The sequence below is a fragment of the Ischnura elegans genome, chromosome 13 (genome assembly GCF_921293095.1).
Source record: "Ischnura elegans chromosome 13, ioIscEleg1.1, whole genome shotgun sequence".
NCBI lineage: Eukaryota > Metazoa > Arthropoda > Insecta > Odonata > Coenagrionidae > Ischnura > Ischnura elegans.
In genome coordinates, this window is record NC_060258.1 from 5,517,796 (window position 1) to 5,533,741 (window position 15,946).

Consider the following 15,946-nt stretch of genomic DNA (forward strand, 5'->3'; position numbering starts at 1 on the left):
CAGCTATTGTCATTCCTATAGTCAAAGTTTTTTTTAGAATGTGTAGGATAACTTCTTTTAGTTTTAATCTGACCTGTAAATTACATACTTGTAATGCCACCAGGATGGAATAAATTATTATTTCCCATTTTTATTACATAGGAACAATAACTTTCATAGTTATTGTGATTCCAACCCTTTTAGTCGCCTCTTACGACAAGCAGGGATACTGCGGAGGTATTCTCAAATCCCCTCTCCGCAGGGAATACTTTCCTAAACAGCTACTATAAAATACTTGTTACACTGAAGAGTAATTCTGTTGTTTTTTTCAAGAAAAATGTATATGCAGCCTAGGTCTTTTACTGTGAAACTTCAAAAAAAATAATAAGTTGCTAATTAAAAATCAACATTTTTATTACAACTGAAAGTAATGTTGCACATGAATTGCATATATTCTCTTCCAGAGTTAGGAGAAGAAGTGTGACTGCAATGTATCAGTAAAGGTATTCCAGTATACGCAGATTGTACAAAAATTAACGTTTTAAGGAAACTGATTTGATGGCCCATTGTGGTGCAAGTATAGAGAATGAACACTTTCACAATCGAAGACCATGAAATGATCACCTAATTTAAACCTAATTTAATTAACAACCTAATTTAAATGACATTCTACAAATTAATAAAATTCTTACCTGCATACCTTGAAATTGCTGGGGTAATACTTACTGAAAGTTACTTTGGTATAAGTCATCAAGTAAAATCAAGTAGTTGACATGCATGTAAGTATTGAAACACAGTTATGAGCAATTTACGGATAAAAAGATTATTTTGCACAAGCAGAAACAAAGGAGAGATTAATCTTTATTCATCACAATCAATCGAAATTTTGTCAGCAAAATTTACCAAAGGTGTTTCACATTTTTTAGTGATTCGGGTAAAATAGTTCAAATTCAGGCCACTTAATCTCTTTCAACAACTATTTCACTCATTGCTTTCCTATTCCCGAGGTGAGATTTGTTAGGTAAGATACTTTAACAGTGAAATACACAGGTGGACACCATGGGTTTCACCTCTTGATGCTTAGTTGTGTGCAGGGCAGATCCGGACTGCTGTCTTGCCATTAAATCCAGTCTCTTCTGTGCCTGGATTAAGATGAATGTCTCATACTTAAGTACTTCTGGGTTAACATCCATACATCACTTAACAGCCTTGAGCTGAGCCTCTGGGACTCTTGAGGCATGGATCTCTTCAAAGTATCCATATGTTGTTTGGGTAGACAGAGGGAAGAGATTTCCAAATGTCCTAGTTTGCCTCTGCTCTGCCCTTTACATATCTTGAGAAATCCATCTGGAACAGTCAAGTAAAGAATACCTACATGAGAATAATTGGAAAAACAAACTGGATAAACTTAAAAACTGCTGCATAAAATTATATGTATTGGAAATGATGATTAAGATAATATCTATTAAGCATATTAGGAAATTTAATATTTTTATAATGTGGGTATACCACAGTTCTAAATAGTTAAGACCCTAGAGGCAATTCCACAGCTGGCGCTGATGAGACTACATAACCACTAACCACTTCTAGCCATTGCCTAGAGATGTTACAGCATTTTGCAGCCTCTTATTAATGGGAGCAGTGGGAAGGGAAGTGGATGAACAAGAGACTGTTCAGGCTTACTGAGGGTAGAGGTTATACCACAGGTTACATAGGTCAAATTCCAATGCAGCAACACCACTTCAGTATATACCATATATGTATTCTCCAGTACATCTATGACCAAAGCCCTGGTACACCAATGCAGCTGCCAAAAAACTATTAACCAAAGTAAATCTCTAAAGCACCATGTTGTGCTGAAGGATATGCATCAAATTTGCAGATAAAAATGGTGACTTGCAAAAAAAATACCACCTTAGAATATGAAGCCATCGCTGAGAGAATCATTGCATCTACAAGATGGTTGGTGGAATTACGGCTTCTGCAGGATGGAGAATGAAATGTGCTGACATAGAGATACAATTTTTATGCACATAGTACCTAACTACCATGCATATATTGTTGATAAATTAAAACAGAGAAATATTAAAAGAGACAATCCCTACTTAAGTGAGAGACAATACTATGAATTATCAACTAGTCATGAAAAAACAAATGCATAAAATTCAACAAAAATTTAATTCATTTGATAAAAAATTTTGGTCGGTTACGCATACAACACGTTAACATATTAGAGTTAAAAATAAGGAGATGAATTTACCAGTTGAGGCTTTTGAACATGAGTGCATTATATTTAAAAATCCAATTGAACTGGGTACATGCCAGCAGATCCCTTCAGTTTCACCAACTGGCAGGATCCCCAATCATGGATGCCCTAATGTCACCATAATTCAAGACCCCTTCTAAAAAGGCCCCATTCCCCTAAAAAATACTTTTCCCGTTCACATTCACAATAACACAGAAACCTGAAATCAAAAATTGAAGGAGAATCTTCCACCCCTCCATGGGACAACAGAGTTCCACATTCCTGTGTAAAAAATTGCTGGAATGGGTAGATAGGCTATACTAGTGTACTCCAAAAACCTCCTTCAAGAGCCCATGAATTGATACATGATATAATATGCTTCTTATTGCAGCACACACTGGCAGCATGTCATGTAATGATATATTTGCTAAGCTAAAATTAAAAAATATGTTTCTTGCAGTTATGGTTTTTAATTTTTTTATTACATGCATTAAGTACTAGTGATTCATAGTCCTGAACAAAACATTCCCCACCAGCCATGCAGAACTGCCACAAATTTCAACTAATGCCTAACTCATATCGAATAACTCATAAAAGGGATCAGGGTAAGTTGATTTGATGTGAATAAATTGTACAATAGCGTATTCCAAAGAACTTCCTTTTTGGAGCACATGCATTAATGTATCATGCAAGGTGCCTCTCATGAAGGCATATGGATTACCGCTATTGAAGTAAAATAAACCTATTTTGTCATGATGATCAGATTGTTAAATATCCGTTCCCACCATAGCACCTATACCAATAAGCACATGATCATTTGACACTCGCGTTTCGTGCACACACATGACTTTAAATGCAAAAACAACCAAGCTTTTCAGTTAACAGAAGAATTAACTCATAACGGCTGTGGAGATGACATGGTGAGTGGTCAAGATGGACGTTATAAACTTGGCAGTGGACAATTGATTATCAGCAAACAATAAAATATAGTGAAATCTCTGGCAAGGAATTGAAAATAGCCTCTCAAGAAGATTGCAGGACAAACAGTTACAGGTACGTTAGTCTTTGACAGGGAAAATGAAAGTTCAACAATAATACCCGGAGGGAAGCTCAGCTAATCAACACCCCCCTCCACGAACCACAAAAGAACAGTATTACAATGCATTTATTCAACAATTAAAAACTTCTTTCTCTCACGCACCAGCTATTGAAATCGAGAGCGGCTTCATATGATACAATGGGTTTAATTAAACTGCTGCTGCGTGCAAATTAAATTATAATTTAGAGACTTCTACAATGCTTTCAATGCCATTTACTCATTAAAGCCTATGTGTTTTCACAGTCTTTGATAAAGAAACAGCTATGGTGACATTGACCAAAAACGAAAAACCATGAAGATGGAAAATGTTTTTAAGAATCGTAATGTGCAGTAATATCCATCACATCCTGAGTTAAAATAACCACAAAAGGAAATGCAAATGCTTAATTGGTATAACGATGAGCTATGGAAGGAAGACAAAATCATTTAAATGTAAGCTTTTACAATTGGTATGAAAATAATGGTTATGGGGTACAGGTTGCTTAGTGACGCAATTTTTTGAAGCACCCTTACATGGCTGAATAAAGGAATATATTGTATTCCTGAATCAATGCATCAAAATGAAATTAGTCTAAATGCTTTTGATTCTAAATACAACAAACACATTGATGCCAAAATATTTCCTCTAGCTTCGAAGGAAATCAGCAGTTCATTAAATGGTAAAGAAGTTTCGAAAATATTGTGAAGACTGCCTTTGCATGTGTTTATGGTACTTTATGTTGTAAAACCCTGTGTAATAACATATATAGTTTAAAAAAATGTTGATTCACTTCCCTCGACTACCAACAACATATGTTACCACCTATTCCCTGGTTATTCCACATTACCTATCGAGGTTACCAGGCAAATGTTTCTTGATCTTATCCAGGGAAATACCCCAATGGAAAAGAAACCCCCTTTTACAAGATTACTATGAAACTGTTAAAAACCATGTGTTTTTATTCCTCCGTAAAATATTTATGAGAAAGCGCATGCCTTCCTGGTTAAGGTGGATAATGTCCGGCCCCCTGCAGTCTCTGCATCCCATCCAGCTATAAATTACGGAGGTTATGTATGTAAGAACACATGCCCAATAGGTGAAGATATAGCATATATATGTATATATAAATATATTAGTACGACATTTGTGAGCTTACAATTCAAAATACTCCTCCCTCACCCTACAATCCCAAAGAAAAGGTGTGATGAAGTCAACCACCTGAAATCCACCAAAGGGATTTGAAATCACCAGAATGGGAAATCACCAGAAAGGGAAATAAAATCACCAGAATGAATATCATGTTAATACATGAACGCAATGACAACTGTAACACAAATGAATAATTGACATTATTATAAATCAAGAGAGTGAAAACATTGTCTTACTCTCCCTTGTGTCCATCAGTTGATGGCTACTAAATGACGCCGATGAATAATGTTTCCCCATTGAGCTGGAGTGGGGATCATGCTTAATAGAACCACCCTCAATGTCAAGCAATGAGTCCTGAGAAGAATCCAATGGAAATTACTCATCAGCTGTTGAAATCTTACGTCCCTCCCCAAGTCATCGGATCCTATTGATAATATCATTGGAGAATAAAAGCATCCAACATCCAGCAAAACTCTCTGCAATTCCATCATGCTCTGGCCAGATATGCAAAGTCCATTGGCAGCGTGACAACCTATGAGCAACGGAAGCATTTAGTATAGAAAACAAGTTGCATTAAGAATTCATTAAAGAGAGAAAAAATTCTCCTGCCTCTCTCAAGGTGGTAACCCAGAAGAGACACCAACCACACAAAATGGCTGTCTCCCACCATTATGTGCCCGTAAATCTCGGGTCTATCCATGGAGAATCAAAATCAATCACATGTGGAACACTAGCGATTGACTATGAAAAGGCAAGTGTGGCCAAGATAGGCAGGGTGAAGATCAGCCAAACAACTCCCCCTTCCACGCCTCATAAAAAAACACACCAACAATGTACTCGGTTGAAAATCAGGACGACCTCTGTCTCTCATCTCCCGATTGGCATAATTAGCTACTCTCAAGTTCAAACAGGCAACCGGGAAAAAATGTTGGTGACCTCTGCATTATTTCCAATGCCAAAAACACATTGATGGCAAAATGCTCAATTTGAATACACCTATGGTGACAATGTAAAATGAACACAGTGAAAATGTGTAAAAATGTTTTTAAAAATCAAATAATCCAATTATATGCCCATACTTTATATTGAGTGACAAATTGAGGAAATATTTAAATCACAGGAAGTCAACATGGAATAGCAAAATGGTAATTCATTGATCACATTGCTAATTTGTAAAATAACAATAAAAGCCATGAAAAACAGAACTATTATAGTAAGCACATAAATAAGGTTAAGTAACATTGTTTGCCGCAAAGCACCTTTACATAGTTGACAGTAAAGAAATAAATCATGTGATTAATTCAATATAATAAAAAGATATCGCTTTCAGTGTATTAAACCTTTTCTCTACTAAAGACGAAAATATATGTGTAGACATTTCTTGACCCGGGAGACGAAAGCCGCATATTTTCTTCAGAGGATTTCTTATGCAAATAAATGAATGCCAAATACATACGTTTCCTAGCTCTCCCCCTTTTACATAGGGGTTCCTGGGGGGGCATAAGCCCTCAGATGTGAAGCCATGCCTAACGGTACTCTTTGAGCATTTAGCCATCATGTCCTGCCCAGCTTCGTCAATTTGCCATAAGGCTGCATGTTAAGAAAATATTGAGTTTTTCTGAAACCAGTGGCTTCACCTTGCATTCTTTAGACAAATGAATTCTTTAGACATATTAAATGCAAAAACAATGACTTTCGACCTGTGATTTAAAGGAGATTTTAAGGTTGCCACTCTACCTACATACTGAAGTTTACTGTTTTTTCCAGGTTTTCACGGTCTCAATGACACCAAATTGACAGTCTGTGAATAAGCCAACAATAAAACAATCACAAGCCGTACAACAACATTGTTATTACCACACAGTAACCAAATTTCCCTTACCCATTTCAAATTCAAAAGGGAATTGAACATGTAACTTATTTTAACATAAGTATAAATTATTGTGAGTCGTAAATAATATTTCTATTAAAAACAGTACCTAGTAATACAATAATTTGATGGTGAACTCATGAGCTAGTGGGTCTAGTACCGTACCTGGGGTAATAGCCCGGCACCCCATTGAGTTGAGTCCCAAATCAGAGGGAAGCAAACACAAGAGAAGTGTACTCCTCTCAAAATTACACCTCAATGGAGAGAGATTAAAAATATTCTAATGCTATGTGTACAATGGAAAACATTTTTCTTTGGCAGAAAGAGTTAAGTATGCCACCTTCAACATGGAGTTAGCCTTAATCAATAACTCACTGACCAGAGGATCTTGCTCAACTCCAGCATCAAGCAGCTGTTTTTCTGTGGCCTTTACCCTCCAATCATAAATATAGCTGGAAGGTGGAGCGTTACTCAAGACACTGGATTCTGAAAACACAGTAGTCCTCATAGATACTGTTTTACCTCGGCTTGTCCAGACAGACAGAACAGACGCATCTCTGGAAGCCATCTGACTGCACAACCTTCAAATCAAGAGGAGGGAAATTTTTCATACTAATAATATGTCCAATGAAATCATTTTTTCAAATTCTTCTCAGTCGAAATTGCGATCGTTGAACAACGATGCCGAGTCATGAAAGTCAATCGATAGTCAAAGAATGGCTTGATTAGGGCTGAAGTACGAGAAAAAATTCCTTTAAGCTCAGGGTCCCTCAGCGACAATATCTCTAGTTGTCTAACAATTGCACCAAAACAATTACCATGATTCTAAATGCATTATAGAAATAAACAAGAAAACTACTTACTTCAATTTGAAATAAGTCACATATCACTCAAGAAGTTTTTCAAGGATGCCCAAGAAGGTGGAGCAATAAACATATCCCTATTGTTACTTTTTGACCTCCAATGAATACGTAGGGGTCAAATATCACAGAATCTTTCACGGGAATATCAGCACAACTTCCATGACCGACAAAAGATTTTAAAAGTTGTTCTAAAGTTGATGCTGTCCAAATATCAAGAGGTTACCCTACATAAGTTACAAAGTTACTCATTGACCTTATTGTATGTCTCAAAAACTGTTTGATATATTTTCAAGTCTTTTCATGCAGGCACCCTTACCTCAGCAACAATGATACCCATTTGGGAAACTCTTCAGCTGCATGTCTCTTTGGCATTAGTTCGTTGTTAGTCATAGTGGAAAGAACCACAATGAAGAGCCTTACTCCCACAATCAGGGCGGATATAATCGAGACTTACATATTAAACGGAAAGTCAGTTATCAAAACGATTCGTAAAATTTTCTTTGAGCATGGTGTTTACCTTAGAAGCACAGTGGAGCACAGGTTATACGACAAATTTAGGAAGGGAAATTGTTTCATCGTGGAACATGTTAAGAAGAGGAATTGTAAAGGGCGCCCAACAATCTTATCAAAGCACAGAAACGCAGTTGTGGCTTCAGTCTTTGCATCTCCATCAAGATCCATCCACCGACGTGCACTTTCATTGGACTTTTCCAGTCCTGTTTTACAACACGCTTTAAAAATTCTAAACTTGAAGCCTCATAAAGTGAGAATGGTGCAGGAGCTTCGTGAAGGAGATTATGGCTATCAAAACCATTCAGCAACTGGATGATTGACAAGCTTAATGAAAACCCTATGTTCACATTTCAGGTTAGTATCTTATTCATTCTGTTCTTTTATGTTATTTTCCTTTGCTCTTTATGTCTTTTGATAATATTATATCAACTAGGATGATGCATCTAAATTTAAAATGAAATTCATCCACCGCTTTTATGTTTCAGCTTATGCTTTCGGACGAAGCAATATTTTTTTAAACTAGTAGTGTGTCTTTAACCCACACGTGATATTGGGCGACAAGTAATCCAAAGGCACGGCGTGAGCGGTCGTCAAACTGAAATGGTGTAACGGTGTCCATGGCCATTTAAGCTGGCCATGTTTTTGGGACATACTTTTGCAAAAAGAACGTGAGGACAGACACCTATCAGGCTATGCTGAAGGAAAGCCTTTCCCGGGATATGGAGTGGGAAAACTTCCGAAATGCTGAGGAAGTGTGGTTGCAGCAGGATGGAGCACCTGCACACAGGTCTAAGGCAGTTCTCAATGTGCTAAAAGAGAAGTTTGGAAATCGGCTGGTGTCCATGGGGACAGAAGTTGAGTGGCCACCAACAAGCCCCGACCTCACTCCGTGCGATTACTTTTTATGGGGATTTTTAAAGCAGTTGGTGTGCAAGAAACATTTAATAATGTTGAAGAACAGAAAAGAGAGAGAATAAGATGTGCAGAGTTTATTACCCTGCTTATGTTTGAGGACGTTTTTACTGGATCATTTGTCAAGTGAATTAAATTATGCCTGGCACGGGAGGAAGAGCACATTGAATACTGGGTCCTTCATATTTATTTTTACTAATACTTATAAATATGACTTTGACTTTCACATTAATATAAACCTAAATTTTACTTTCATTTTAATGCACAGTTAAGTTTGAAATTGGCTCAACTAAACCCACCATCCCCTTCTTAATCACTAATTAAGTAACATTGAAATGGGAACGGCACCACCCTTTGGAACACATTTTAAGCCTTTAATTAAGCATGGTGTTTACCGCTCCATTGTCTTGGGGCATCCTTGAAAACATTCCGGTGAGCGGGTTAATTTCCAGGATATTTTAGTGCAAACCTCCGTGAATGTTGACCGCATTATGACCTCAGGAGGTTAACGACTTAACAAAATGGGCACTAGGTGTACCACGCAACTCACTTGGTCACCCTTTGGTTGGCGACATTAGTTTCCTTGATATATCAAATCATGCCTTTATGACCTATGACTCCCAATATGACCTACGGAGGTCAAAAAATCAACAATACTCATAAATGAACTGCAAAACTGTCGTAAGCACCCTTAAAAACCCATGGTTCGACACGCTGGTTGTCACGATGGCCTGACGTTTACCTCTAAGACCCTTGGACCCCCACTGTGACCTCCTAAAGGCAAAAATACAACAATATTGATAAATGAACTGCAAAAATGAGTTACGCACCTTTTAAAACCTGTGGTTTGACACGTTGGTTGTCACGTAGCCCGATGTTTACCTCTATGACTTTTGACCTCAGTATTAGCCTTGGAGGTCAAATATTGGATAAGACGAGTATTTGGACAGTACCAATGACTTAGGCACCCTTTCAAACCCAGCTTAGAGAAGAACTGCTTTGACGTTAATTTACAGCACAAAGGATATTTTTTTATCGCATAATCATTCATTTTCAGTACAATTTCAGTAGAGGGTACCCCTCTTCAGACTTTGCATGAAGAAAAATGATTATCGTTACAACATATTCACTTCAAATGTGGCAGGCGAGATAACTGTAGAGGATGCCTTATGGCTTGTGGATCGACACCTTTGATTGTATGCTATTTTTTGGCCACCCTTATGTCCTTGACTGTGACCTGACTGGTAGGGCGGATCGCAAAAATCGATTTTTTTCAAATCCATCTGGCCCAATGAAAAAAAGTTGTGGGACCGATCAAAAATAAGGCCTGAAAAATTTCAGACCTGTACGTGAACCCCTGACCCTCGCTCAAATGCAATTTAGGGGGGGAGGGTCAAAATTCGAAAAATATAATATTTTATGGTCATTCCCTATAGATTTTGCCGAGTTACTGCCCTTTTAGGGCAAAAATTTCGTGCATTTTGACGTATCTGCCACCATTTAGCCACAAAATGCCTACTTTGAGTCCGCATCCGCGAAGAAAATATTCCAACGCCCACGCAGCGTCGCGGATACAAGAGCCGCAGGCCGATCCCCTCCCCTCCCCGATCGCTTCTACCCCTCCCACGCTTCCAATACAGCAAAATTCATCCCGCGCATGTTGTTAGGAGGTCGTTTATCTTTGATAATATAAATCAGAAGATGGTAGAAGGTAAAAAACGATGCGTAGTGAGATGACTTGTCCCGTATTTGGCGCCTCGTCGGCGTTAAACAAATCGATGTTACCAACTTTCAGAGAAGTGATTAAATATTTTTAGATCTGCGCACGCAGGAAAGGAGACTACGGTCTATGAAGACGCCTCTCGAGTGGCTATGAAGGTGTACGAACTATGGTGACGCGCTTCTCTTCCATTGTGAATGTAACTAAATGGATTTAGCGGTACCACAGGAAGTACTAAAACTTACGGAAAATCGTAATAGGCCAAAAGTAGGGTTTTACGTATTGAAGTATAAGACTCAAACAATTTTAAAGGAACATTTTAAATTATGCGATATTTTTGCGTGCATTTTTTTAAGTGCATGGAGGAGCATAAGGTTCCCCCAATGAAGAAATATTTTGAGAAATAATCTTACGAAAAGAAAGATGGTGGCTGCTGGATTGAACCCTAAAGAAACTCAGAGAAGAATCAGAATGCTAAGTAAATCGGTGTAAAATATGATCCGTTGTATTTCTCCAAAATGCTAACATCACATATTCCAATATTGCACCAAGTACAAATTATAAGCAATGAGTAAATGACAGTACTTAAATGAGACACAAATCAAGCTTTAGATTATTAGCGAATGAGATTATTGATTTAATTTATATTACATTTCAATTTTGCGGCTTCACAACTCTGCACCAAGAAATCTTAATTTCTGGAGAAGAAATAAGTTGCCACGAATGAATCTACCTTCAGAATGTTCCCAGGATGCGTCTTTACGAAGTCGGAGTCAACCATTGCACAATACAAGCACCGTAAAAACTTTTGAACAATTCACATGTTTTCACGCACCCTTCACGTTATGAATCAGTATCGTCGTAGATGTTTGTTATCGTCGTTACTATTTTGTTATTGCCACAAAGCGAGTCTGCGCCAATGCAAAAACTTGAGAATAACTAAGTAAACGGGCGTAAAAAGTTCACATTAACATATGACCTCAAAAAAAACGAATTTCAACGAAAAAGACAGCAAATATTTTACACGAACTCCATGCTCATTGACGCCCTAGCTCATAACTGACCAGGCTAGCAAGGTTTAGTTTTGACACCAGACTTCATTTGCGCAATGCACCACTAGAGGTTTACGAATGCAACAGGCTTACAATCGAAAAATGAGGTATTTCCAACGATGAGTGATATATTATTGAGGTGCATTGCATTATTTTAAACATGGATATTTAACATGAACTTTTTTCATTCCATATTAATGAATTTTTTGACTCTTTTTCATATTTGAAGACCATAGATGGAATGTGACCAAGTGGAAGCCATGAAGTATCTCTGGGACTCAGTGATTGCAACATTAACTATCAAAAATTGTTCCTTCAACAATGTCATTCACCACTAATACTTAGAACTACCCACGAAGACAGTCATTAAAATAAAAATGCAAAATATCGCTAAATATACTAGAAAAGAAGACTTTCACGTTCAAGAAGTTCATTTCAATCTGTACACCAACAATAATTTTTTTCATGTACTCCAAATTAAATAAACAAAATTGATCTGTAAAAAAACCACATCCCATCAATAAATAAACTTCAAAAATGGGCGCAAATATGATTCTAGAAATAACCTAAACTTTGAGTGTAACACATTTAAAAAAAAACAATTTTCCATGTACTCAAAATTAATTAAACAAAACTGATCAATAAAATAAAGTACAGCCCATTCTCTAATCCATGAGTCTGATTACAAAAAAACTTATGTGTACAAATAATAAGTGTTTCCATAAAAGAAGACAAAAATAAATATAATGAGAATCAAAATCATCACCTCATATTTTTAACACCAGTTTACACCACACATAAACATATACAAGTTATTGATTGAATGCATGAACGACTTTAGCAGACCAGAATGGAATGTGTACATATGCGTTGACCATATAAGAACAGGTTCTATTTTCTACTCATGCATTCACACAAGGTATGTGGTTACACGGTGTATTTTGGCGTTCGTACATTTAGACATTAACCCGCACGTGTTAATGTACCGTATAAACAAATAATATGCCCCTCATGGCAAGTGAGTCATCAAATACACGATTAATTACATTTTCAAGTTATTGCTATCATCTGTTGAAACCACAAATACAAACATTTGGCAAAACTTTTATCCTAGCCCACATGAACTTGGAACTATTAAGGCCGGGCTACACGGTAAGGTAACACGAACAAGTTAATATCTGGTTACGTGAATGATTTCACATTATTTGAAACTTATACGAGGCTTCCAATGAAATAAAATAAGATGCACTCACCCTGAGGTAATTTCTACACGAAAATTTTCTCAGTTCTCCGTCCGATTTATGACAAATATTTATGATATCATTGAATTCGATAAGCTTTTTCAAGCACAGATGACCTCCATCTCCAACAGCAACCTACGAAATGAATGAAAACATATGCGCAAGAGATTTCAGACTTGCTGTGGAAAACATGCTGATGCAACGGAATAAAACAATAACTGAGGAGATCAATAAAATGTAAACCCTCACTTACTTGTAAGTCAACAAAATCGCCTAAGGCATCCTTCCCAGTTATCTGGCTTCCTGCAATTGAAAAGAATATGTTGTAACAATAATAATTTTTCTTCATGCAACGTCTGCACGGAGTACCCTATGAATTCCTTTCTGAAGACTCAGATAAATTCCCAGTGGTAATACTCATGTTTTCACAGCAATTACTCATTTTATCTGTAAAACCAGTTCACTCCTCAAACAAACCATCCACACAGCACTCAGTGATTTACAAATTTCTAATACATTACGTTCATTTCTATGACTTACGATAACGCAAAAACTTGAGAATAATCCAGGAGAAGGGCTTATACAGCTCACATTGACAAGGACCTCAAAAATAAATCGCATTTCAACAGAAAAGACATCAAATATTTTCCACGAACTCCATGCTCATTGACGCCTTGCTATTAACTGACCATGATAGCAAGGATTAGCTTACATACCGGACTTCATTTGCATATTGCACCGCTAGGGGATTGCGTATGCAGAAGGCCTAAAATCGAAAAATGAAATATTTCCAACAATAAGTGATATATATATGCTAGTTTATTACATTATTTGAAAAGTAAAAATATTTTTAACCTTTTTTAATTCTACATTTCAGAATTTTTAACTCTTTCTCATATTTAAAGACTGTAGATGTAATCTGACCTAGCGGACGCCGAAGTTGGGCTTAAATTTTGTTTCCGGCCAGGTGGTTGAATAACCTTTAACCAAACATTTTTACACTACCATTAATCGAAAATGTGATGAATTTTAAATGAAATGGTCCTTTATTTTTTGAAATGGAAAAAAAATACTCTTCAAACACGGATGTATGGCCTGCTCTATAGGTGTGCTACTGCCGGATAAAATGGCAACTAGAAAACATCGGTTCTATACAGAGGTTGATTGAATAGTCATATAATAACAAGTGAACGTTGTGGATTAATGTTGGCGTGGATGCTTGTCCAAAGAATTTACAATTGTGTCATAAATTGTTGAAAATTTTCTCAATCCAAGCTATTGAGTCATGATATATCTTTCCGTCGATTCATCAATTGTTGGATTTTGTGTTCCTTTCGTTTAGCATTTTAAAGTATTATATTTTCACTCATCATCTTAGTCAATGTAGTTTCCTTGTTGGAATTTGTGATCTATGTCAATGCTGAGTAGATCATTTCTTTGACGATAAACCTGATTTAAAAAGTAAATAAGATTTTGAATCGAAAACATGAGCCGCACCATCGGGATTTTCAAGGAATCTTCAGATAGGAATCCAGAAATAGACCTTTGCAGACTTTGTAGGGAGAAGCATGATTGTTTTTACAGCATATTCACTTCAAATATAGCGTACAATATAACTGTGAAGGATGCCCTACATGATTTAGTTGGCTTACAAGTAAGTGGCACATTAAATGTTATCGATTTTATTTAAAATGGTGCTTACTTCATTTCATGTTTTGATTCCCAACTCTATTGATGTGTAACGTGTTTATTAAAATCTCAGGTTACTGTGGGAGATGGCCTGCCCACTACCATGTGTCCACTGTGTTTGAAGAAACTTACGGAATTCAGTGTGTTCAAAAAGATTTGTTTAGAATCAGACGCAGTTCTTAGAAAAAGTTGCTTCAGGGTGAGTACTTATCGTAATTTCTTATTTGAAGACTGGTGTAGTATAAGTATTGCAGAGTTAAAGGTGAAACTATTTGGTTTATGTAGACAAAAGTAGGAATCAAGAATGATATATTTTGCGAAACGTTTTACGGAAAAGTGTAACAAGTCCAAAATCCCGTAAATTGGGTTTTTCCCTATCCGTCAATCGTTGGCAAGGTCCCATTAATAATGGTACTAATATATCATAGATATATTAGTATCATGCCATTAATGTTGCTGTTGGTGTTACAATGGAGACGATTGAAGACATTTTGTCTGATTGTGAAATTAAGTGTGTGATAAACTACGATATCCGGGAAATTATAGCATTCAAACTCACTATTTATCAACTCAAAAAGGCAATCCACCCTCTGTGCCCTACCACGCTACCTCTTTAAGTATTTGATGAGGTAAAAGGAGCATGTTAAAGTGAACAAAAAAATCCCTGACGATTTGCTGCTAAAGATTGAAGTGTCAGAGACCCAGAAATTGGTTTGTCTATGCGTTGTCAAATACAGTCTCATGTGCACGCGAACGTATTATCTTTGTTTAGCTCGGAGCCTCTTCCTTACCTTTAATTATGATCTCATTAGGCTATGGTTATGTGTAACTAAAAATATCTTCGCGAAGTTTCTGAAATGGATTGTTTATTTTCAAGTCATCTTGTATGAATAGATGGTGGTTATTATGAAGGCAATATTGGCAAAGTATTAGAAATTAATTTAAGTGCAGATAAATTAACCCAGGAAACATTTTCATCAAAAATGTAAAATTAGAAAGCAAATTAGGAATTTTGATGTGGTATATCTTTTCTGTATTTGTTAAGTTTATTTTTATTTAGTTTACTATTTTCCAATATTGGAATATAATTTTTATATTTGCATCAACTTTGATTATTTAAATCACAGCATATTTTGCTAGAACCATTTCTGTTAGTGCCCTTTAAAAATTATTTACATTTTTACATATAAAAAGAGTATTTTATGTAATCTTTTAGATAAACTATTTTATTTCTAAAGTACATTATAAAATTTGAAAGTTTTCTACAAATTTTGTGGTAAGCAAGTTAAAATATGACCTTAGCATAAGTTCAAAGGTTACCTGTGTTAGGGGATACATTTTTTTAGGTACTGATATATTTATCCTTCATAACAGTCTTCAAAATCTTTGCAAAGGATATGGCATGCAGAAGCTTAGTCAGGAGTTACACCAGGCCAAATTCTCCTACTCCATCATGGCCGACATTTCTATTTTGACGAGTTGTCCAGGTGCCCTGTTGACGATGGACAACTCGTGCATCGAAACTTCAGCTGATTGTAAGATAGAGTTGGAGAACCTAACCCAGTGGAATTCCCATGTAAATTCTAATGATTCTATACGCAGGGAAAACCTGTGACAATTCTTTTTATGGTATG

General features: G+C 36.5%; 1 long non-coding RNA gene across 1 annotated transcript; it reads right to left on the minus strand.

The window, feature by feature from the left end:
- Positions 1–368: 368 nt before the first annotated feature.
- LOC124170292 lies at positions 369–12,681 on the minus strand. Its single transcript, XR_006867419.1, has 3 exons — positions 12,636–12,681; positions 6,702–6,903; positions 369–4,984 (listed from the first exon to the last, which is right to left on the minus strand). It is a non-coding gene; the product is annotated as an uncharacterized LOC124170292 (long non-coding RNA).
- Between the last annotated feature and the right edge of the window lie 3,265 nt (positions 12,682–15,946).